The sequence below is a fragment of the Cotesia glomerata genome, linkage group LG4, assembly GCF_020080835.1.
Source record: "Cotesia glomerata isolate CgM1 linkage group LG4, MPM_Cglom_v2.3, whole genome shotgun sequence".
In the NCBI taxonomy this organism is placed as follows: Eukaryota; Metazoa; Arthropoda; class Insecta; order Hymenoptera; family Braconidae; genus Cotesia; species Cotesia glomerata.
In genome coordinates, this window is record NC_058161.1 from 9076197 (window position 1) to 9099734 (window position 23538).

A 23538-nucleotide genomic window follows, 5' to 3' on the forward strand; every position below is an offset into this window, starting at 1 on the left:
CCACATTGGCTATCAGTAGCCAAATGGTAAAATTATGTCGCCTGATTAGCTGTTTAGGAGCCACAATGGCGAGAAATCGCCACATCTGGCAACCCTGGTCGCCACTTCACTCGTACTCGCTCCGGCCCCTTGCCCCTCTCCCTACTACCTAAAATGCCCGAGACCATCGCGCACTGGTGTCGCGTCGATAATTTACCGAACTCCCAACGGTTCGTTATAACAACGAGAGGTTACAATGTACCCTGTTACAACACACACACACACACACACACACACACACACACACACCGTATAGGGTGGTTATGACCCACCTGAAGCGCCAGCCAATGCCATCACCTACGTCTTCACAGCTCCTGGAAAGAATAGTTTCTACGCTGTTTCCTCGACAAAGTAAGTTCGGCTATTCTTCATTGCCAGTAAATCGAGAAGACATTCCACCTGTCACAGAAGAGGAACTGATGGAGGCGTGTAACCGAGTAGGGAATAATAAGGTGCCGGGATTGGATGGAATCCTGAATATTGCATTAAAAACAGCTATTAAAGCAGCGCCAAATCTATTCTTAGATACCTACGATTCGTGCCTCAAAGAAGGGATTTTTCCTAGAAGATGGAAACAGCAAAGACTTGTACTTTTCCCTAAAGGGAAGAAGCCACCGGCCGAGCCATCATCCTACCGACCACTCTGCATGCTGGATTCAGCGGGTAAGATATTAGAGCGTATAATGCACCAACGAATAGAAGCAGCCGTCGATCCACTCCTAGCAGAAGGCCAGTATGGTTTCCGGAAAGGACGATCAACGCTGGATGCGATCAACCTGGTGGTCGATACAGCTAAGGAGGCAATCGCTGGAAAGAGATGGGAACATGGCAGAATGAATTATTGTTTGGTGGTTGCCTTGGACATCAAAAATGCCTTCAATTCCGCTAACTGGGACTGCATCATGCGAGCTCTCGAAGATAAAGAAGTGTCAGGATACCTGCGCAGAATGGTAGCAAACTACTTTACAGACAGAGTCCTCAAATATGACACGAAAAACAGTCCAAGGGAGTACGAAATAACCGGAGGAGTGCCACAGGGCTCGGTTTTGGGTCCTTTGCTGTGGAACATCATGTATGATGGTCTCCTGAGAGTTGCATTACCATCAGAGGTGAAACTTGTTGCATATGCCGATGATGTAGCGGTAGTGATTGTCGCGAAACACTTGGAAGAGATCAATCTGGCTTTCGATATCACATTTAGCCGGATTAACCTATGGATGGAGATGATGAAGTTGGAGTTAGCCAAGCACAAAACTGAAGCTGTGCTCATCACCAGCAGAAAGATCGTAGAAAACATCAAGCTGAATGTCGGCGAGCAGGAGATCGCATCGCAACCATTTATCCGATATCTGGGGGTGACGCTGGATGCCCGACTGAACTTTAAGCAACAGGTCGAACACGTAAGTGCTAAAGCATCAGCGGTGGTAACTAGTCTATCAAGACTGATGCCGAATGTTGGAGGCCCGAAGCAGAGCAGGAGACTATTGCTGTCGTCAGTAGTCACATCAGTGCTCACATATGGAATATCCGTTTGGGCAGACGCGCTGGAGACCCAAGAATCATGGAGGAAAGCCGGACCGGTCTACCGATTAAGTGCACTGAGAGTTGCAAGCGCCTTCCGCACAATATCCGAGGAGGCAGTGGGCGTCATTTCTGGAACTCTGCCTCTTAGAGTCCTAGCTGAGGAAAGACGGAACCTATACCACCGAAAGAGGTCATCTACACTGAGCGCTGAAGAACTGAGAACTGAAGAGCGACAACATAGTATAGCAAGATGTTAACAACTATGGGATGCTGCGGAGAAGGGAAGATGGACTCATCGACTTATACCAAGGATTGACGTTTGGCTTAACCGGAATCACGGCAAGGCCAACTACTATCTGACCTAGATGTTGTCAGGACACGGCTGTTTCCGGGAGTACCTTCATCGCTTTAAGCACGATAATTCCCCAGAGTGTCCGTCTTGCCCAAGAGTTGCTGAAAATGCGGAGCACGTTTTCTTTGAGTGCCCTCGTTTTAACCCACAGCGTGATGAGTTAGAGAAGATCCTGAACGAGAAAATCACACCAGAGTCAATAGTAGAAGAAATGCTGTCATCCGAAGCTGCCTGGAACGCCACAAGCACTTTACCACCGAAGTGCTTACATAGCTGCGTTCCATTGAAAGAAAAAGGGCAAATGACAGAAACTAGAAGGAAGGAAAAATAACACCTTAGCCACCAGAAGGAATAGCAGTAGCTAGATCCTCCCCTCACGAAGTAATGCCTGACGGCGGTTTCCATGAGGGATTAGAGGAAAGAAGAAAAGGGATTTAGGGTTTAGTGGGTAGGGGCGTCAGCGTGGAGTTTTAGTATGACGCTGCGTCGAGTCGCCACATATCCAGGCCGAACAGCTATGCCTGGAATCCGTAAAAGGGATTCCCCCCCCCCTAAGTTAAAAAAAAAAAAAAAAACACACACACACACACACACACACATACATACATACATACATACATACATACATACATACATACAGACATGGTAACACCCTCGTGGGGATAGTCGGGGAAGCTTCCTGTGACCTTCAAACGTCGAGATCTGATGAAAACTCAATTTTTGCAAAACGGAGTAAAACCAATAACTTCCTGATTTTTGAAAATCTTCGATTTTCTTAGCGGGAAGTCGAAAATTTTTTTTCATATTTCCAAAATTTAGATATCTTTCAAAACATGTCTGCGAAAGAATTTTTTAAGCTGGCATGAACGATATCTCAAGTTCTACTGAACCAATTTAGTTTAAATTTGGTATGAACATTGTTTATACACGGAAAAAAGTAAACTGTAATATTCACTCGGATTTCGGTTAATTTTTATAGTTTTAAACAGTAAAGCGGACATCAGGGTGGCAAAAATATAAATATTACAGAACTTAATGTAGAAAGTATAAAAGCCACAATTTATAATTTAATATCCAAAATAAGTGATTAGTAGCTACCACTATAGTAAATAACGACTCTTTCATCTTAAAAAATTACAGTTTCAAACAGTAAAAATTACCATTTCAATATATAGTCCATATTATGAGGAGAAGGGGAACTCAGATGAAAGAGAAAGGGGTCCCAGTCTGGGAGAATTTAACATTTGAAACAGTAAAAATTATACTTTTAAAATATACATTTTACCAGCCCAAGCAAGTCAATAATTACAGTTTGATTTTTAGCGTTGCGTTTAAAATTTACCATTTTACTTTGTAAATATTGACGTTGCTTGTATTAGAAATTTACTAACTTTATTTTATACTTTTTACATATCATTGCCATCATTTTTTAGGTACGAAATGATAAATATCAAAGTCTGAATTCTTAATTATTATACTTTAACATTGTAGACATTTACATAGCGAATATTACTGTTTGAAATAGTATTTTCTTCCATGTAAAGAGTAAATTGTAACGATTAAATGGTAAATATTATAAAGTGAATAGTAAAATCAGTATTTTACTGTTTGAAATGGTAATTTTAGCAGTTGATCATTACTTATTATAAATCGACTGTTATTTATTACAGTTTACTTTTTTCCGTGTACATTTCTCTATTTGAACCACCGACACAGTAAAAAAATATTGTGTATTTTTGTTGAATATGGTTTGTGTTAAAAACTTTTTTTTTGTTAAAATAATATAGTGTGCTACTTTGTTGTTAAATATCAACACAAATTTTGTAAATATCAACCCAAATTTTGTGTCGACCATATTTAACACAAAAAAAGTTTGGAAAATTCAAAAGTGCACGACTCATAATGCTCATTTAATTATGAAAAAAAAAGAAAAAAAAAACATGTCGTTCAAAAATAAACGCCGAAAAAACAGCTGTAAGATAAAAGCCCCAATAGATGATCACGTACCAGTATATGATCACTCCATGTATTTGTATATCTATATTCACAAATATAGGTATACAAATACATGGAGTGATCATATACTGGTACATGATCATATATTGGGGCTTTTACCTTACTAGGAAGGTAATACACAGGCGCCCCTGGTGGAATAAATGTACACATACATAATATGTATAGATATATCACCATCCATGTTCATTTTACATGGATATATATAGATATAAAATCTTCTTGCTTTTTTATTTTATTAATTGTACATGAACGACACTGAATTACCTAACCATTCTCATTCCGTGACCTACAATTCTCCTCAAGAATAAACAAAAAAAAATTTAATTCAATTGATGCATTTTTTCGAAAGTTAGAGTGTTTTCAGAGTTTTCAGGGTTTCATACATGACGGACAGGAAAATTTGTTGACCTATTTTGATGTTTTTTTCCGTTTCTATTGCACTAAATCAATTTTTGGCAAGTGTCAAATTAATTTCCATTAAATCATCTTGACAATAGTATGCAAAATATCTTGATTCCGTGAACTAACAAGACTATAATAATGAAAATAGTTGCCGATGAGGCGAAAAAAATTTTTCGATCGTAAAGCACTCTCTGATGCTTCGCATCATGAGTCGTGCAGTTATGTTGCCCGAGTCGAAATTTTGATCGTATTTTGATCTCCACAGTGGTACAAATTTTCGTTTTTACCACTCTGGAGTCCAAAGTACGATCAAACAGAAATAAAAATTCGATCCAATTTTGAACGCCTTGATCGTATTTTATAATGATAATATTAATAATAATAATACCAGGACTGGGCCATAGTTAATTTTCAAGTCTATCCCTAACATTTGATTCCAAATTTATAAAAAAAATCATTTTTAAGCGCCATTTTTTTAGTTTGATTTTGATGTAGAGATAACGCAAGTTTAGACCATTTGACTCTTAATTTAGACCTAACTATTGCTAATTATAGAAATAAAGTGAAAATCGCATTCCGTTCTAATCGAGATTCGAACCTGAGCCGCGCGCTTGCCAGACCGATAACTAACCCCTACGCCGTACGACCGATGAGGTGATGCACATCTTATCATTCTCATAAACTAAATCTATAAGGTGACGAAGTGTGACGGTTTATTATTTATATAATTTATGTTATTTAATATTGTGTTTTGATGTAAATAAACTATTTTTTACAAATGTTTATTAGTTAGAAAAAAGCAAGAATTAAGTTCTAATATTACTTTAGACTTTGTACATCGTTCTGTATATTTTTAATATCTTATTTTAAATCTTAATGTTTAAAATTACAATATTAAAAATTCAACTTTAAATTATTATATTTTAATTGTTTTAAGACCAAATCAATTTTAACGATATGTAATTGTTTTGGTTAAATAATAAATTAAATATACACTCATTAATCCATTTGCCTGACTCAGTGAAAAATTTAGGACCTTTGTGGACTCATACTATGAATTCGAAGATCTAAATGGTCAAATATTAAAACTATTGCATGGTACCTGACATATTGATAGTCAGCTAGCAATATCTCAAAATCAATTTATAACAATGACAAAATTTATTGAACTATCAGCAAATGAAAATGTACGTAATTTTTGTCAGGACAAAAAAGTACACACAAAAATTTTGGATCAAACATCTGATAATTGTTACAGTGTTGGCAATTACAAGTCTTGAAAATGTTGATATTCCATTAATAATTCTGCTTGAAATGCAATGAAGTGAATTATTAATTGATAATATTACTATAAGACTATACTTAAGTATTTGCGAATTGAGGCTTATGAAAAAGAACAAGCTGTATGTCTCTGAAATGTATAAAGATAACTTGCAAATACAATCTTCAGTGGTGCAGTATCTAAATAATAACCATCTCCGATTTGGACTGATTTATTGTTTTATGCAATGGTCACGCTGTATTTATTTACAAAACATTTGTAATTGTAAAATTAATCATCACTTTACTGTTATTCGTGGAGTAGTTGCAAATAATGTAGTTGTTGCTGATGGTGATAATTTTTTAAATGATAGCAGATCATTCTTATGTAAGTGCGATAAAACTGAAAACATTAAGCTGTCGCGGTAAAATCATTAGAAGCACCTTGCTTCTATATATTAAATAATAGTTTAAAACAAACTAAAAAACATGCTTTTTATAGAAAACCAAACTAAGAAAGAGAAAATGAATTTTGATAAAAATAAATTAACAATAAGGTAAAAGCCCCAATAGATGATCACGTACCAGTATATGATCACTCCATGTATCTGTATATCTATATTCACAAATATAGGTATACAAATACATGGAGTGATCATATACTGGTACATCATCATCTATTCGGGCTTTTACTTAATGTAAATAAAAAAAATGTATTTTATTGTAAAAATGCGTGGGGTGCATGGTGTCAATAGTTATAAATATTTCATTGACAGATATAAGTAGAAGGATTATTATTTCGACAATATCTTAAAAAGCACCCCACGCTTTTTTTAAAATAAAATACATTTTTTTCTTATTTACACTATTATTAATTTATATTTATAAAAATTTTTTACACTATTCGTAATTCAAATTCATTAAAATTTATTTTCTATTTTTTAGTTTGGTTTTCTATAAAAAGCGTGATTTTTAATTTTTTTAAACTATCATTTCTTTTCTACTTTTTTGTTTGGTTTATTTATTTTAAACTACTATTAATTCCGTGATTACTATTAGTAACTGTAATATGACTATTGCCTTGACTATCGTGCCGAGCCGAGTGCTCGAATCAAAATGGTACGCATGCGCAAGACCACGCGCTTGCCCTATCTCTCTTGCTCTCACGCAAAGGATGCGTGAAAAAATCATTCAATCTTGACGATCTTAATTAAGATAATGGAATAATCTCATCAAATTAGTGTATTGTCATCGGTCCTCGATAAGTCTACGAAGTTGAAATGGAATCTGACCGTTTGAAGTGGGTCAAAATCAAGTCCAAATCCATGAAGTTTCATCACGATTTTCGCCAAAAATCTAATTACATTTTATGTATTAAATATTACATCAGAATTATATATTTAAGATTTATTTTTTTTTAATTAAAAATATGTATAAATTTATTATAATTACATCTTTATTTGAAGAATTTATATTGTGAAAAAATTCTTTACAAGTAATAAATAATTATTTTTAATAGTATTTCCTAGTAGGTTTTTACATTTTTTAGAACTGATGTATTTTATAATGTAAATACATTTTTGATATATGTGTTTAAAATTTCTCCATTTCAACACATATTATATCATTATCTTTATATATTGATAAGATTAAAAAAAAAAAAATAAATTGAACGATTTCTCGAAAAAATTAATTTAATACAAATTATATTGCGTTTGAAGAATTATAAAAACATTTTTGTGATTAGTTTAATTTGTTCAATAATTATTTATAATTAATAAAATTTTATTTATTACTTTTATCGGACTTGAAGGTTTAAAGTCGGATCTTTCGATGAACTGTCGGACCGAGGAGTTCAAAATCCGATTTCTCGGTAAACAGTACGTCCAAGACGTTCAAAATCCGCTCCGGACCAAGGAGCTCAAAGTAAGATCAATTTCGGATCAGGAAGATCAATATACGAACTAGTCGGACCATTGAGCTCAAAGTACGATCAATTTCGGATCAGGAGGTTCAATATCCAATCGAAATTTCGACTCGGGTGATTTTACACAAAATTTTTTTCGTGTACTTCGCGAGCCCATAAGGTTTTTAATTGTTTTCTTTTTTCTTAATTAATTTTTAATCTATTCTTAAAATATCAGTACACAAATACTAAAAAAATCGATGGTAAAAATATTCTGTTTTGTTTTTTTAGAGTTCGAAAAAACGCTCGAAATTCGTGTCTCCAGGCTAGAATACAACTTTAAGCGACAGGAAGCAAGTACTTCGTAAACTAAAAAAAATTTTAAGTATAAATTTTGTATGAGAAGTAACATAGAATTTTTACTGGACCGTGTTACGACGACTAGTCAAAGTATCATATCAAAAAGTTTAGTCTCTGCTAAGTTATGAGGACTCTAAAAAAAGTTTTTTCATTTTATTAGCCTAGAATTTATTGATTATGAAAAATTTCTTTTTTTTACGACATAAATTCTGACAAAACATCATTTTTGTGTGTCTTATACATTACTCTTAAAAAAAAAAAAAAATCTGGAAAACGGTTGACCCTGCAGACCATCCCTGAAACTTCCCGCTGTGCACAAAACGCTCGAAAAATGATCTATTCTGAAGTTTTAAGCTCTTCGAGCTCAAAAAAACAACTTTTGTTCTTTTTCAAGCTCTAAATTCTAGTGGTCACAAAAAGATTATTTATTACCTACCAAAAGATTCGATGTAAAATTTTGAAGTTATATAAGAAAAACGATTTTTTCCAAATTTTCCAACAACGATTTCTCTTGAACGAATGAACCGATTGTGATGCGATGTGTGGCAATCGATGTTGTTTTTCGAGGTTAAGAGCTGATTAGTCTTTGGAATTGATCAATACATTAGTTTAAAAGTTATCTTAGAAAAACATTCTCTTGAAAATTTTATCTTCTCAAAATCTACCGAGATGAATTGATTCAAATTAACGTGAAATCTAATGACAACGAAACTCTTTCGAATGCGGCCAACCGCGTTTCAATCGGTTGAGCCGTTCAAAAGTTATAAGGAGTTTACACACACGAGAACACCTCGAAAACGCATGTACGAAAGCAAACAATACAGTATCCAACCTGTCGAAAATCATGGCCAACACGATGGGACCACCAACCAAAAAGAGAAGAGTTCTTTTGGAAGCAATCCACTGTACTGCTGTACGGAGCGGAGATATGGGCAGACATTCTGAACCAAAAGACATACCGGCGTAAGATAGCAGCGGTGCAACGGCGAGGCACTCATAGGGTTGCCTGCGCCTACTGCACGGTTTCCGAAGTGGCTGTATTGGTCATAGCGGGAACTGCGCCTATCGACTTACTAACGTTCGAGAAGGCAAAACTCTATGACGCTAAAATAAACGGTGACAATTCTAAAGAGTTAAGAGCGAAGATGAAGAAGGAAACGCTACATGAGTTGCAGGACCGATGGACATCGGGGGAGACGGGCAGATGGACAGCGCCTATTCCCAAACATCAACGTCTGATTTTCTCGGAAGCACGGGGACACGAACTTCTTCCTTACCTAGCTATTGACAGGACATGGACAGTTTAACGCCTATCTCTTTAAGATGGAACGGCACCGCACGCTGACGTGCAAATACTGCCCAGACGAAATCGACGACGCCCTACACACGTTCTTCGAGTGTGTACGGTGGAAGGACTACAGAAGCAGCACCGAAGAAATTATAGGCACCACGCTCTCCCCCGCGAGCTTGGTGACCTGCATGCTCGAACAGGAAGATAACTGGTTAACTGTTGCAGCCTACGCGCAGCGCCTTTTAAAAGAAAAAACCACTGAAAGAGAGCAGTAATCAGGAGTAGGCGTCGTGAGACGAAATCCGGACTGGATTGAAGTAATGCTAACGCGATTCCGATCCAGTCTTCCTCGCACCTGTTCAGGGAACAAGGAGAGAAGGGGGTTTAGTGGGTGGAAATCCCACACTAACATCCCACGATAACATCATCTGTCGGTGTCTTTGAAAAATTCTCCCCCTCGTTGAAAAAAAAACACACACACATACGAAGAGACATACTCGTAGGAATAGTCAGAATTGCTTCCTAGAAAACGTGGGAGAGCTCGATTTTTGGAAATCGGAGTGAAACCAATCTTCCCGATTTTTTGGAAATCATTGATTTTCATAATGGGTAATTGAAAACCTGTATTATTTTCACACTCTTTTAAACACCTCTATGCATTTTTACTCGGATTACAGGTTTATCTTTTAAATGAACTTTTATATCACAGAAAAAAAACCCTTCAAATCCCTGGAAACTTTAGTAAAAAAAAAACGAAAACAATTTTTCGGCTAGTGACTTCTTGTAAAATTGAAAAATCTTTTAAGAACAGCGCTAAAACTCAAAAACTCTGAAGCAATTATGAATTTAATAAAAATACCTTTAGCTTCAAGAAATTTCTGATCAATTCTACACTAAGAAAAAAACTTCAATCAAAAACAAATGTGGTCTTCAAAATTCCAATCTTGATCTAAAATACTCAGATTTCTTAATTCAAGAAATGCATGAATTGAATCGAAAAAATTAATTATTGGATAATGAAAAAAAGTTCTTCATTCAAGAATTTTATGAATTGAACAAAGTGTGATATATTTCTCCCAAAAATTAATCTCAAATATGTTTCAGAATGAGTTGAAGTGAAAACAAAATAGTTTTTTGGTATTTGGATGAAGAACTTCGATCTCGAACCAAGAATATACATTTCTTACAGGTAAACAAAACTATTTTTATTTTTCGTGAGTTGTAATTTTCAATAAAAAATTTGATTATATCGACCGAAAATAATGCACTCTTGATCTAAGATATATAATTTTACTTGAGTTACAGCATTGTCTCTTCATTGAACCTTTCTACTGCAGAAAAAAGACTTCAAAGCCCTTAAAACTTTAGCAAAAAAAAACTTAAAGCAATTTTCCGGCTACTTATATCTTGTAAAGTTTGAAAATATCTTTAGAACGACACTAAACCTTTAAAACTGTAAAAAAAATGATGAATTGGATTCAAGACCCTTACCTTTAAGAAATGAAATTTTTTATCAATTCGACTAAATTCATCATTAAGATACATCTATATTATATATGCTTAGCTCTTTATAATATTGATTATCTCACTGTTTGAGGACAAAAAACTATTGACAAAAAAATTTAAACGTAGATAAAGACCCTGATTACGATAGCCGGAGTCCAGTGGGTCGAGGACCGGATGTTAATTTACAGAGAGCTCGAGGCTGTATTGTGGCACTACAAAAAAGGGTGGCCCATAGATGAGCCAGACGTTAGCAGAAAAGAAACTAGGTGATTCCAAGGAGTCAAAGAGAAGGGATTAGTTGTCTAAGAGGAATATCAAAGACGACAGTAAAAGCGTGGGCCAAGAAAGACCCGTACACGGAGAAAAAAACATAGGGATTTTTCCTACTTTTGCATAGGAAAAATTCCTATGTTGACATTGGGATTTTTCCAATGTTAACATAAGAATTTTTCCAATGTTAACATAAAAATTTTTCCAATGCTAACATAGGAATTTTTCTAATGTTAACATAAGAATTTTTCAAATGTTAACATAGGAATTTTTCCAATGGTAACGTGGGAATTTTTAACTTCCCGCTAAGAAAATTGAAAATTTTCAAAAATCGGTAAGTTATTGGTTTTACCCCGTTTTTCGAAAATCAAGTTCTCATTAGATCTCGACGTTTTGAGGTCCTAGGAAGCTTCCCTAAATGTTTTCGCGATGATGCCCGTATGTCTGTATATATATACATATATATATATATATATATTTTGGTTGGTATAATATAAATAATATAAATAATAAATATAAATAATGCTGTGAAGCGGGAAAGAATAGGAGTTACGGTAATTATTACGTGAAGCGTTCCACATTCACGTAACAGGATATTGGTAGGAAAGGATTGAGAAAGGAATGTGAAGAGCATCATCTTAATGTGAGTTTATAGAATATGCGAGAAAAAATTATTAGATAGCTCGGACTGGGATTCGAACCCAGAACCTTCCAAAGACATGTCGGTTGGTATAATATATATATATATATATATGTGTGTGTGTGTGTGTGTGTGTGTGTGTGTGTGTGTGTGTGTGTGGCCGTATGTAAACCTCTCATAACTTTTGAACGGCTCGACCGATTTCATCGCGGTTGGCGCCATTCGAAAGGGCTTGACCAAACTTAGATTTTGAATACTATTTGAACCGATTCGAACCAGTAGATTTTGAGAAATCTAAAAAAAAAACTACAAAAAAAAATTTTTTTAAATATGGTTTTTTTGGAATTACTTTTAAATAGCTTTACCGATCAATTCCAAAATCTTACTAGCTTTTAAGATCAAAAAACCACGTCGATCACCGCAAGCCTGGTCAAAATCGGTTGATTCGTTCGTGAGTTATCGTTGTCGAAAAAAAACCGAAAAAAGCGTTTTTTTGGAATTACTTCGAAATTCCTGGCTTGATCAATTTAAACTGGAAGATTCTTCATGGGGCTTTAAAAACTGTATCGAATGCTGCCAACCGCGTGAAAATCGGTTCATTCATTCAAAAGTTATTGCCGTTTGAAAATTCAAAAAATTGTGTTTTATTAAACTACTATTAGAGTTTTGAGCTCGGAGCTCAAAATGACACAAAAATCTTATTTTTGAGCTCGACGAGCTCAAAAACGTAATGTGTAACTTTGAGCGCTTAAGTACAAAATGAGCGGGAAGTTTCAGGGATGGCCTTTAGAGTCAACCGTCATTCTAATTTTTTTTTATTAACATGATAGAAATATCCATGTGACATAGGAAAAATTTATTTATCACTAAAATTTATGTATATTTAATATAACGCGGTATATTGCCACGATTGTTTCTACAGTTCTTAACGGATCTAAATGAAATTAGACACACATATACTTCAGACGATTACCTCAAATGAGTTCCAAGATAGGCACAATTGGTCGACTAGTTTAGGAATAGTAGGCATTTAAAAATTTTAAAAATTACAAAAATTGTGAATGTTCAAATAATGAAAAATATAAACACATATGATGGTTCGATTTGAAAATAATTAACAAAACTTCTTTCATTGTTAAAAGTTTCAGTATTTATTATTCGACAGAATTTTTTTAAAGTTGAAATCTACTTTCCATCTCGAGTATGGCCGTATGGCGCTTTTTTTTTGTAATGACTTTATTGATTAGCAACTTCTGAAGAAGAATATAGATATTTTATTTTTATAATATTTTGTAAATTTCTATAAAATTTTATGTAACTTTATGAGAATTCATAAAATCTCTGGTCGTGGATCAAAATTTTGATTTCTCAAATTTTAAAAAATGTTATAAAATTTTATGAAAATTCATAAAATTTCACGAAACCTTATAAAACTCCTGTCACGAATCAAAGATTTGATTCCTTACATTTTACAAAATTTTATAAAAATTCATACAATAATTGTCACGTATCGAAGATTTGATTCTTTACATTTCACAAAATGTTATAAAAATTTATACAATTTTGCAAAACTCAAGTACTTATTTTCTAGAAAATTATCAAATTTCATGTAATTCTATGAATATTTACAAAATTCTTGTCACTAATCCAAGATTTGACTTCTCCAATTGTGTAAAGAGTTACAGAATGATATTGAAATTTATGCAATTTTATAATATTAAGATTCAAAATTTTACGAGGTTTTATAAAATTTCATATAATTTTGTCAAATTTTCTAAAATATCAGGAAATTTCTGTTTTTGTCCACTGAAAAAAATAATCGATAGAGGCTACCGATTGGTAATCGGTAGAAGTTAACGATTTTTTTTCGGTAGAGGCAACCGATTAAAATCGTTAGAGGTTCAATGGGTAACCTCTACCGATTTTAATCGGTAGCCTCTACCGAAAAATCGGTAACCTCTACCGATTTACATTTACCGAAGAAATAGTTTTTGGGGCCTATAACTAAAGTATAAATAACATGTCAACATGATTTTCATGTGACAGGAACAAGATTTTCATGTGGCAGACAATCCTTTATTAATAAATTGATGTAACGTTTTCATTGTAGTCGCTTTTTGTTACTATTGCAACCACTTTGGTAACAATTACCATCATGGGAACGGTTAGATATTATTAATTAAAATTTGTAAAAATATTGATTAATGATATTTTCAATGATAAACATTTTGACAGAAGCGTACTCAAATGAAAGGTCTCCTAGTGTTACACTTATCAAGACCTTTCATTTGAGTCTTCACACGATTTTTTTCATACATTTTATATATACAATATTTTTCATATTTGTGAAATATATAAAAAATTCGTGTGCGTACTTAAATGAAAAGTCTCAATAAGAGTAACATCAGGATGAGCTTACATCTTAAAAAATATCTATAACTAAGAAATGACGTTGTATTTTGTCTACCGATGATATTTTTAATGATATAAGCTCGTCCTGGTGTTACACTTATCGAGATCTTTCATTTGAATACCCACACGAATTCTTTATATATTTTATATATTTTACAAATATGAAAAATATCATATATATAAAATGTATGAAAAAAATCGTGTGCGTACTCAAACGAAAGTTCTCAATGAGAGTAACATCAGGATGAATTTATATTTTAAAAAATGCCAATAATTAAGAAATGACGTTGTATTTTGTCCACTAATGATATTTTTAACGATAAAAGCTCATTCTGGTATTACACTTATCGATAAAATCCTTTTTTAAAAAGTTAAAAAGTTTATATCGTTAAAAATATCATCAGTAGACAAAACACAACGTCAATTTCTAATTATTGAAATTTTTTAAGATATAAGCTCATCCTGATTTTACGCTTATCGAGACCTATCATTTGAGTACGCTTCTGTCAAAATGTTTATCATCGAAAATTTAATTAATCAACATTTTTACAAATTTTATTTATTATTATCTAACCGCTGCCATGTTAATCGTTGCCAAAGTGGTTGCCATAGCAATGAAAAGCGACAACAATATGAAAACGTTACATCAACTTTTTAATAAAGGATTGCCTGCCACATGAAAATCATGTTTCTGTCACATGAAAATCATGTTGACATGTCATTTATGCCTTAGTTATAGGCCCTAAGAACTGTTTTGTCGGTAAATGTAAATCGGTGGAGGCAACCGATTGAAATCGGTAGAGGCTGCCGAAAAAAAATCGGTAACCTCTACCGATTACCAATCGGTAGCCTCTACCGATTATTTTTTTCAGTGTATCAACTAACAACTCTTTCCTAATATTATACTTGACGGGGAGCAGTTAACAGAATACCAGACTAGTAAGCGAGGGATCGCAAGTTCAAATCCAACAGGCGCCCCCTGATTTTTTCAGTAGAAATCGTTTCTCAAAGTCGTAATGAGCTTCCGAGATAATAATAAACAATGTAAGAATGAAAAAAAAAAATTTTTTTTTATTAAAGTTCAATGATATGAAATTTTATAAAATTGTATAAAAGGCTATCATTTTTTATACGGATTTATGAGACCATTTTCGGTATAAAATTTTCTTGAATTTTTTTATCACAAACCGACTGTATACGACTGTTTTAATTTTAAATTATCTGAAATTGCTCGAATGAGAAAATTATTATGTAAATTTGTAATTATTAAATTAAGTTACATAAATTTTAGTAGTAAATGAATTTTTTCTATGTCACATGGATATTTCTATCATGTTAATAAAAAAAAAATTCCTATGTTAACATTGGAAAAATTCCTATGTTAACATTGGAAAAATTCCTATGTTGACATTGGAAAAATTCCTATGTTGACATTGGAAAAATTTTTATGTTAACATTGGAAAAATTTCTATGTCACATAAGAATTTTTCCTATGCAAAAATAGGAAAAATCCCTATGTTTTTTTCTCCGTGTAAGGTTGTGAAAAAGTCGGTAGTTACTATACTTTAGAGAATCGAAGCCAAGTGTCGAATAGAAGTAAGGGGTAGGTGTTGACTGAGGTCGATTCTTTCCCTTCACTTCAGAAGAGTTAATCTTCTTTATTTAACCTCTAGGAATTATACTGACATTTAAATTTGACAATTAACAATTCGATAGTCGCATCATTAGTGCCTCATTCCTATAAAAAGTTAAATTAAATTAAAAGTAACGCATTTAAGTTTAAAAAGTATTTTATAAAAATGTTAATAGCGATAGAGATATAAATATAAAGATTTTAATCAACGATAGGGAGAATAACTTCTTTTATTTCTATAAAACTAATATTAACTTTTGTACATCCTAGATATCATTTGATTGGCTGGGTGGTTCGTAATCAGAGTTAAGGTTTTGAGCTGCTATAAAAGATCGATCTTTACAGTCAGACACACGGAGAAAAAAGTATTGCTATTATAGCGATCCAGTGGATCGTGAACGAAGTACCGTGATTAGCAAAACAGTATTGTCATATTCACCATACGAATACAGTTAAGCTCGAAACAGTGAATATTGAATACCACGCTCAACTGTATAGTGAATATCTCAAAACTTTTTCTTACTACAGCGAAACGGATCATGATTATCACTATCCACGACGCGTTCAGCGCCACCACACATAACCAAGTCTGAAAGTTACGAGTTTATTTATTTACAATTTTGGTGATGAAATAGCGATAATTGCACCAATTTATATTAACAGCGATATGGACAATTGGGTTGTTGATAAATTACTCGAGTGGAATCTTGAAAAACTCGTGTCGTTTTTTGAAGGTCTAATAAAGAAATAAATCTTCCTATGTTAACTGTGTTAATGCTGTATCCGTGGTTATTGTATATAATTCTACTGCGTTGATAAAGAAAAACAATGAAAATTATATATTGTATTAAATAAATAACATTTGTGTTTTCATAAAAGGTTTTTTTAGCATGAATAATTTGATCCCATACTACTTTACGCAAAAATATGTTATTTTTTTTATAAAGTACATGGAGTAATAAAGAAGTAAAAATTCCATTAAAAGATATTTTTCTTATGATAAACATAATTGCGTATTTTTAATAAATATATCAATAATACAAATTTCTAGGCTAATATTTTTAAAAATCAAAAAAAAAAAGTCATAAAATAAATTCCAACTGCTGTCAGTCATTATTTAAACATTTTTAAACCTAACCTTATTCTTGACTGTCATATAAACTACACAAAAATTTTAAACTAATCAAGCTATTACAAGAAATTCGTATTTATGTTTATAACAATAATATACGAAAAAACTAAAAAAAAATAATAATTTGCAATAACATATAATTAACATTTAATCAAAAACAACTAATAATCATCTATAAACCATAGCAATATAGGCATTCGATATCCGAATCCATGTGGATCGTGATAATCACGATCCACTAGATTGGACATATGCGCATCTAAAGTATAGTCATACGTGGATCGTGATCATCACTATACTGTATCGTGATAATAGCAACACTTTTTTCTCCATGTAAGAGGGAGCTGGTAAAATCTTGAGGTACGTATCAAAAATATTTTGTGTTAGAATTCAGAATATTTTTTTACTTGCACGGAAGAAAAAATTAATTTAAATCAAGACAATCCATTTTGAAAAATTGCATCGTCTTTATTTAAGTAGAAAAATTCTTAAACTAAGAACTTTTTCTTGGTTTAAAGTAGTTATCGTAGTTAAGGCATACCGTCAGAAAATTCTAAATTTTTGTATACATATTAAGGACATGATGATACAATTACCCTAAAAATTTGAAGTTGATTAACCACCTATAACCCGAGATGAATTCAATTAAAAATTGAATATTTAACATTGATTGCATACGTTCTCTGCAGTTCTGTACAAGTTTCTTAGTTATAAAAAAAAAACTAACTGTCAGAAACTTTCAAAAAACTGACAGTCTTTTAATGTATTTGTTGTAAGCTTAAAAAAAATAAAAAAAAAATTTTGACCGTCTAATTATTTATAAATAACGGATTAAAGTTCAACAATTTATGAAAAAGTATATATCTACGGAGTCGGACAGAAACAATTGTATAGGTTGCGTCTCCACGGATACAGTCCGACATAAAAATTATGGATTACTTAGCTACAAGCTCACATACTTTTGCGGCGCGTATAATTTTTTATTTTTTGATAATATTGTACCATGACAACTACCTTAAGGGAAAATTTTAAGTGATTAAAAAATTCTTCGTCTTAACTCAAGTTAATTTTTTTTTTTCAGTGTAGGTAGTTTAAATTTATAATCTATTCTACAATATTAAAAAAATAAGAAAAATTTTGTCTTCGTTTTTATATGGTTTTCAGCGATAGTTGATTTATCATTAAAAGTTTTCGGAGTAATCCTAAACAAAATTTGAATTTCGGGCTGAATAAAATTTTTTTATTGGAGTGTATCGAGTTAAAAAAAATTTTTCTGTGAAAGAAAAATTATTTGAAAAAATTTTTTAAATCATGTTGACTCAGTCATAAGGTTGACAACGAGTTCTTTCAGCTCAGTTGTCGATAAAAATTTTATTGATTTCAACCTTTTTTTTTTTTAATTTTTTTGAGGGTACCTCATTATACCCGCAAAAAATCAAAATTTTTTCTTTAACGGCACCTAAAAATTTGTTCTATTTACTTTGAATACAGTTGAAAAAAAGAAGATTTGAATTCCCAAAAACTAAGCATTTACTTAATTACCCTGTTTTGCCCTCTCTCCCCACCACGATTTATTTCAACCCGAGCTAGATTTTCTGACAAAAATTTATGTATAAAGAATTGAACAAAAAAAATTTTATCAAGGTTAGGTCTATAATATAAGAAAGAATATAAAGAGATGAGGGTTAAGAGTAGAGTGAGGATAAAGCTGAGGATAACGACGAAAAAAAAGAGCCGGAATACAAAATAAAGAACCACATCTACCAATACTGTCATACGCATGATTTATAATGACATATAGATGTATCTATGTATGTACGCGAGAATGAGTAAGATATGAAGAGTTATATGTGTACACCTTGAAATTTGTGCCAAGAGCCTGAGCGAAAGTAAGATATGATTGAATCGATACACGGATAAAGGTTTTCGTCGATGCCTAGACTCATATAAATCCACTCCAGTAGACTCTACTTAATTCGCGCTACACTCACGCTGGTTCTTCAATCTCAGCTGACAATTTTATTACCGGCATCAGAACAAACTTATTTTATTTATCACGTCACATTCTCAGCAATGCAGAACATTACTATTGTGCTCGCTCAGTAATATATGAATTAATGATGTATTGCAAGTATTTATAATGCGGATATTTACTTAGAAGGTATTTTTAACTACCCGCTAAGAAAATCTCAGATTTTCAAAAATCGGGAAGTTATTGGTTTTAGCTCGTTTTACAAAAATCGAGTTTTCATCAGATCTCGACGTTTGAAGATCACAGGAAGCTTCCCTGACTATCCCCGCGAGGTTGTCACTATGTCTGTCTGTCTGTCTGTCTGTCTGTGTGTGTGTGTGTGTGTGTGTGTGTGTGTGTGTGTGTGTGTGTGTGTGTGTGTGTGTGTGTGTGTGTGTGTGTGTGTGTGTGTGTAAGTATGTGAATCGCTTATAACTTTTGAACGATTAAACCGATCGGAATCTACCAAATGGCGTTCTAAAGAGTTCCCTCAAACTTAGATTTCCCATGAATTTGAATCGATTCAGACCGATAGATTTTGAGAAATCTAAAAAAAAAATCGGAAAAAATTTTTTTTGAAAGTGGTTTTTTTGGAATAACTTTCAAACGGCTTCATCGATCAACTCCAAAAACTAATTCGCCCCTGAGCTTGAAAAACCACGTCGATCACCCCTAATCCGGTCAAAATCGATTGATTCGTTCGAGAGATAGCGTGAACGAAAGAAAACCGAAAAAAGTGTTTTTTCGGAATTACTCCGAAATTTTCCGTTCTATCAATTTAAACTTGAAGATTCTTTATGAAGCTTAAGAAACTGCGTCGAATGCCACCAACCGCGTGAAAATCGGTTCATTCATTCAAAATTATAAGTTATTGCGATTTGAAAATTCAAAAAATAGTGTTTTATCAAACTCCCATCAAATTTTTGAGCTCGAAGAAGCATACAAAAGCTATTTTTTAAGCTTGGAGAGTTCAAAATAACACACAAATTGTATTTATGAGCTCGAAAAGCTGTTGTAACTCGAAAAATTGTTAAAAAATTCAAAAATTGTGTGTAAATTATATGTTACAGCCAAAAAACTGTTATATTAAATGGAAAAAAATTAGGGAAACGGTTGACCCTGAAGGCCATTCCTGCAACTTCCCGCTACTTTCGTAATTAAGCGCTCAAAATCGCACTTATTACGTTTTTGAGCTCTTCGAGATCAAAAATATAATTTTCGTGTAGTTTTGAGCTCTGCGAGCTCAAAAGTCTGATAGAAGTTTAATATAACACTATTTTTTGAATTTTCAAACCGCAATAAATTTTTAATGAATGAACTGATTTTCACGCGGTTAGCGGCATTCAACACAGATCTTCAAATTGTAAGATATATTTTCAAGCACAAATTGATCAGACCGGAAATTTTGGTGTAATTAGAAAAAAACACTTTTTTCCGATTTTTTTCGTCAACGATAACTCACGAACGAATCAACCGATTTTTGGTGGCGATCGACGTGGTTTTTCAATGTTAAGAGCTGATTAGTTTTTGGACATGATCGGTTAAGCCGTTTGAAAGTTATTAAAAAAAAACGACATTTGAAAAAAAATTTTTTTCGCAATTTTTTTAAGATTTCTCAAAATCTATCGGTCCGAATCGGCCCAACTTGTATTCAAAATCTAAGTTTAGTCGAACCCTTTCGAATGGCGTCAACCGCGACCAAATCGGTCAAGCCGTTCAAAAGTTATGAGAAGTTTATATACATACATACATACATACATACATACATACACACACACACACACACACACACACACACACACACAGACATATAGACACCATCGCGGGAATAGTCAGGGAAGCTTCCTAGGACCTCAAAACGTCGAGATCTGATGAAAACTCGATTTTCGAAAAACGGGGTGAAAACAATAACTTCCCGATTTTTGAAAATTTTCAATTTTCTTAGCGGGAAGTTCAAAATAATAAAATTGAAAGAATTGAAGCGTAAATACAGCGTTTTGTTGACTGTTATAAAGAAATTTTGATATTTTGTTGATAGATTTTAAAATTTTTTGTAAAATTTATTACTATAGCGAATAATCATTAAAATTGATATTGCAAACCTCACAATTTTGGAGCCAAAAGTGATACAAAAAATTTTCTCGGTACAGATTTGTTTAACATTGAATGATCTACTAAAATTTCCTCAAACTTTATGGTCTGAGATCAAAATTTTACACATTAAATGGAAAAAATCGAAATTTCAAAAAATCTATATTTTTTAACGCAAATAAAAACAAGAGGGTTGACGACCCTAAGAGCTTTTTTTTACAGAATTTAATACTGAAGAAGGATCAGTGATGGTTTTTCCGAAAAATAATGTTCTACATAGTTTGCAGGAGAAATGAAGGTTAAAAAATCATTTTTCCATGTTAAATCAATGGTAAATCTTCAAATTCGGTGATGGAGTTGTTTAAGTTGATATTAAGGGTGCAAATTTTTACAGAATTTTTTTTATAGCATATATAACAAGAATTTCACATGCAATCGAAAAAAAAAAATTATCGACTTTTTTTGGAACACCCTAATGGCCACATCAAAAAATTTTTTTTCGATGTTACAATTTTTTAATTTAGAAAGAATCTAAAAAAATTCTTCTTGTAAAAAGAAAATTTTCTTCGCTCAATATATAGTTGTTGTGCTTATAAATATTGTCTGGACTCAAAAAAACTTTTTTTATGACTCAAGAAGTGATTTTTTTTATGTTAAAAAAATTCCTAGATTTTATTTCTTTATTCTACAATAAATCATTTCTACATCTACTTCATCAAATTTTGCTTTTACAAGACATATTAAGAATGGGCACTTGCTCTTACTTGAACATTAATTGAGTGATCGTAAACTTGTGCAAAACGCGTCCGAAGATTTTAATGCGACTACACTACAAAAAAATAAAAATTATGTCCAGACAAGGATTCCGTAACTCAAGAATTTGTTAATACGAACAATTTAACATATCAATTTTTTGACAAAAGAATATCAACATATGTTTTTATCGTAATAATCAGATAAACGAATAACTTCACTATAATTAAATAAAAATTATTTGTATCAATTCGATCAATTCTTCAGACAAAAATATACATTCCCAAAAATGATCAAGAGTATAATTTCTTGTGTCAAGAACATAAATTCTTAATAGAAATATTTTTTTTCTGAGTATAATGATATTAATTTACCACGACTATATTATATTTTTTTCACGTGATTACGATAATCTAGTCTCGAGAAATGAATCAATTAGTTAAAATACGATAATAAATCTTTTAAAAATAATCTTTTTAGAAGACACGTTTTATGGAGTGTGATCACGAGAGATAAAAAATTATACAAAATGATAAATATTAAAATAGTTTATCAATTCATTTTTTTTTTTTGTACTTAATGTTGTACAAACACGAAGACATTTAGATGATATTTCACGGAGATATAAACGTAAAAATAATCATAACCAAACATTAATAGTTACGGAATTTGTTTAGCGTGAGATGAAAAAAAAATTGAGATTAATAGACGGGTAAAATGAAGATTGAAGTTTTTTTTGTCACTTTGTCAATGCCTGATCAGAGATAAATGTAAGTATACTATACAGGTACTGTCGGTATTTATGCTAGGCTTCCACATGTATATTGAAGAATAAAAGCAATATATGACATTAAGAGATACGTAGATACATCCGATAGTTTCATTTACGACACTTGGCATCGAGAGTTATTTTGTGATTGCTATGACCGTCGAGTCGAGTAACCACGAGCGTCTACAAGAATTACATGTACATAAAGTTGACTCTAAAAGCTCGACAATCACTCTCGCTATCTTTTATTTAGTTACTTTTTTGCACTATTGCTGTCGGAAAATTTTCTTTTTGCTCTGTCGGTTTTTTTTCTTTATTTTTTTATAAACAGTTGTCAGGCTGAAAGCCAAATTGGCAAAGGGGCTATGGACTCATCTAGCGCCAGTCGCCAGAGACTGAATTTCTTTTTTTGCTCTACTACATTTACGTCATCTTATCAAGAGGGAGTTTTTTTTTTACAAGTGTTTATTAACGAGTTACAGTGATCATAAACAAAGCAAGCACACTTGGAGTTGAATTCTATGTCTAATTGCGATCCGAGTGGTCTTGAAAATAGTCGAGAGATACACTTGTGTATCAGAAACAACTTTTTTCCGTAGGTATTTGGATGTGAAAAAAAAAGTATTTTTTAATTTTTTAAATCAATTTTTTCAGGTCATCACTTTTTCTCTCATTTTTATTTTTCTTCAAATAGTTTTATTGGAGACGAAGGTCTTGAGAAATTGAAGCACATAAAAATTTTTTTTTCTTAAAAATATGATCGTTTTTTTTATTTTGTGGCATTAAATTATTTTAAATTTCTTAGACCTTAAAAAAATTTTTTTTAATCATAATTTTTTCAATCAAGTACAGAGTGAACGATAGTAAAATAAAGTCGAACATCAAAGGAAGATTTTATTATTTCACTTCAAAAAAAAAATTGTTCTTTTGAACGAAATTCAGCTCGAATTATTCAAATTCATGACCGACTATAGATTGCGAACGTTCCATAATAACTTCGGTCACCCAAAATACTAAATCACGTCCATTTAACCTTAGAACATTGGAAAAAAAATGTTCTTCGGTTCTTTTCGTCTCAGGAGACTCATTTTAGTACTCTTCGGTTTATAAATTTTATATTTTCGGTAAAAATAATGATTCTTTATCAAAAATGAATGCTGAAAAAATGTCT

The 23538-nt window shown here is 32.4% G+C and overlaps 1 protein-coding gene across 7 annotated transcripts in view; it reads right to left on the reverse strand.

The window, feature by feature from the left end:
- Positions 1-23538, reverse strand: part of LOC123264105 (potassium/sodium hyperpolarization-activated cyclic nucleotide-gated channel 2) — a 251655-nt gene that overhangs the window by 210288 nt on the left and 17829 nt on the right. The gene's annotated exons all lie outside the window — the stretch shown is intronic.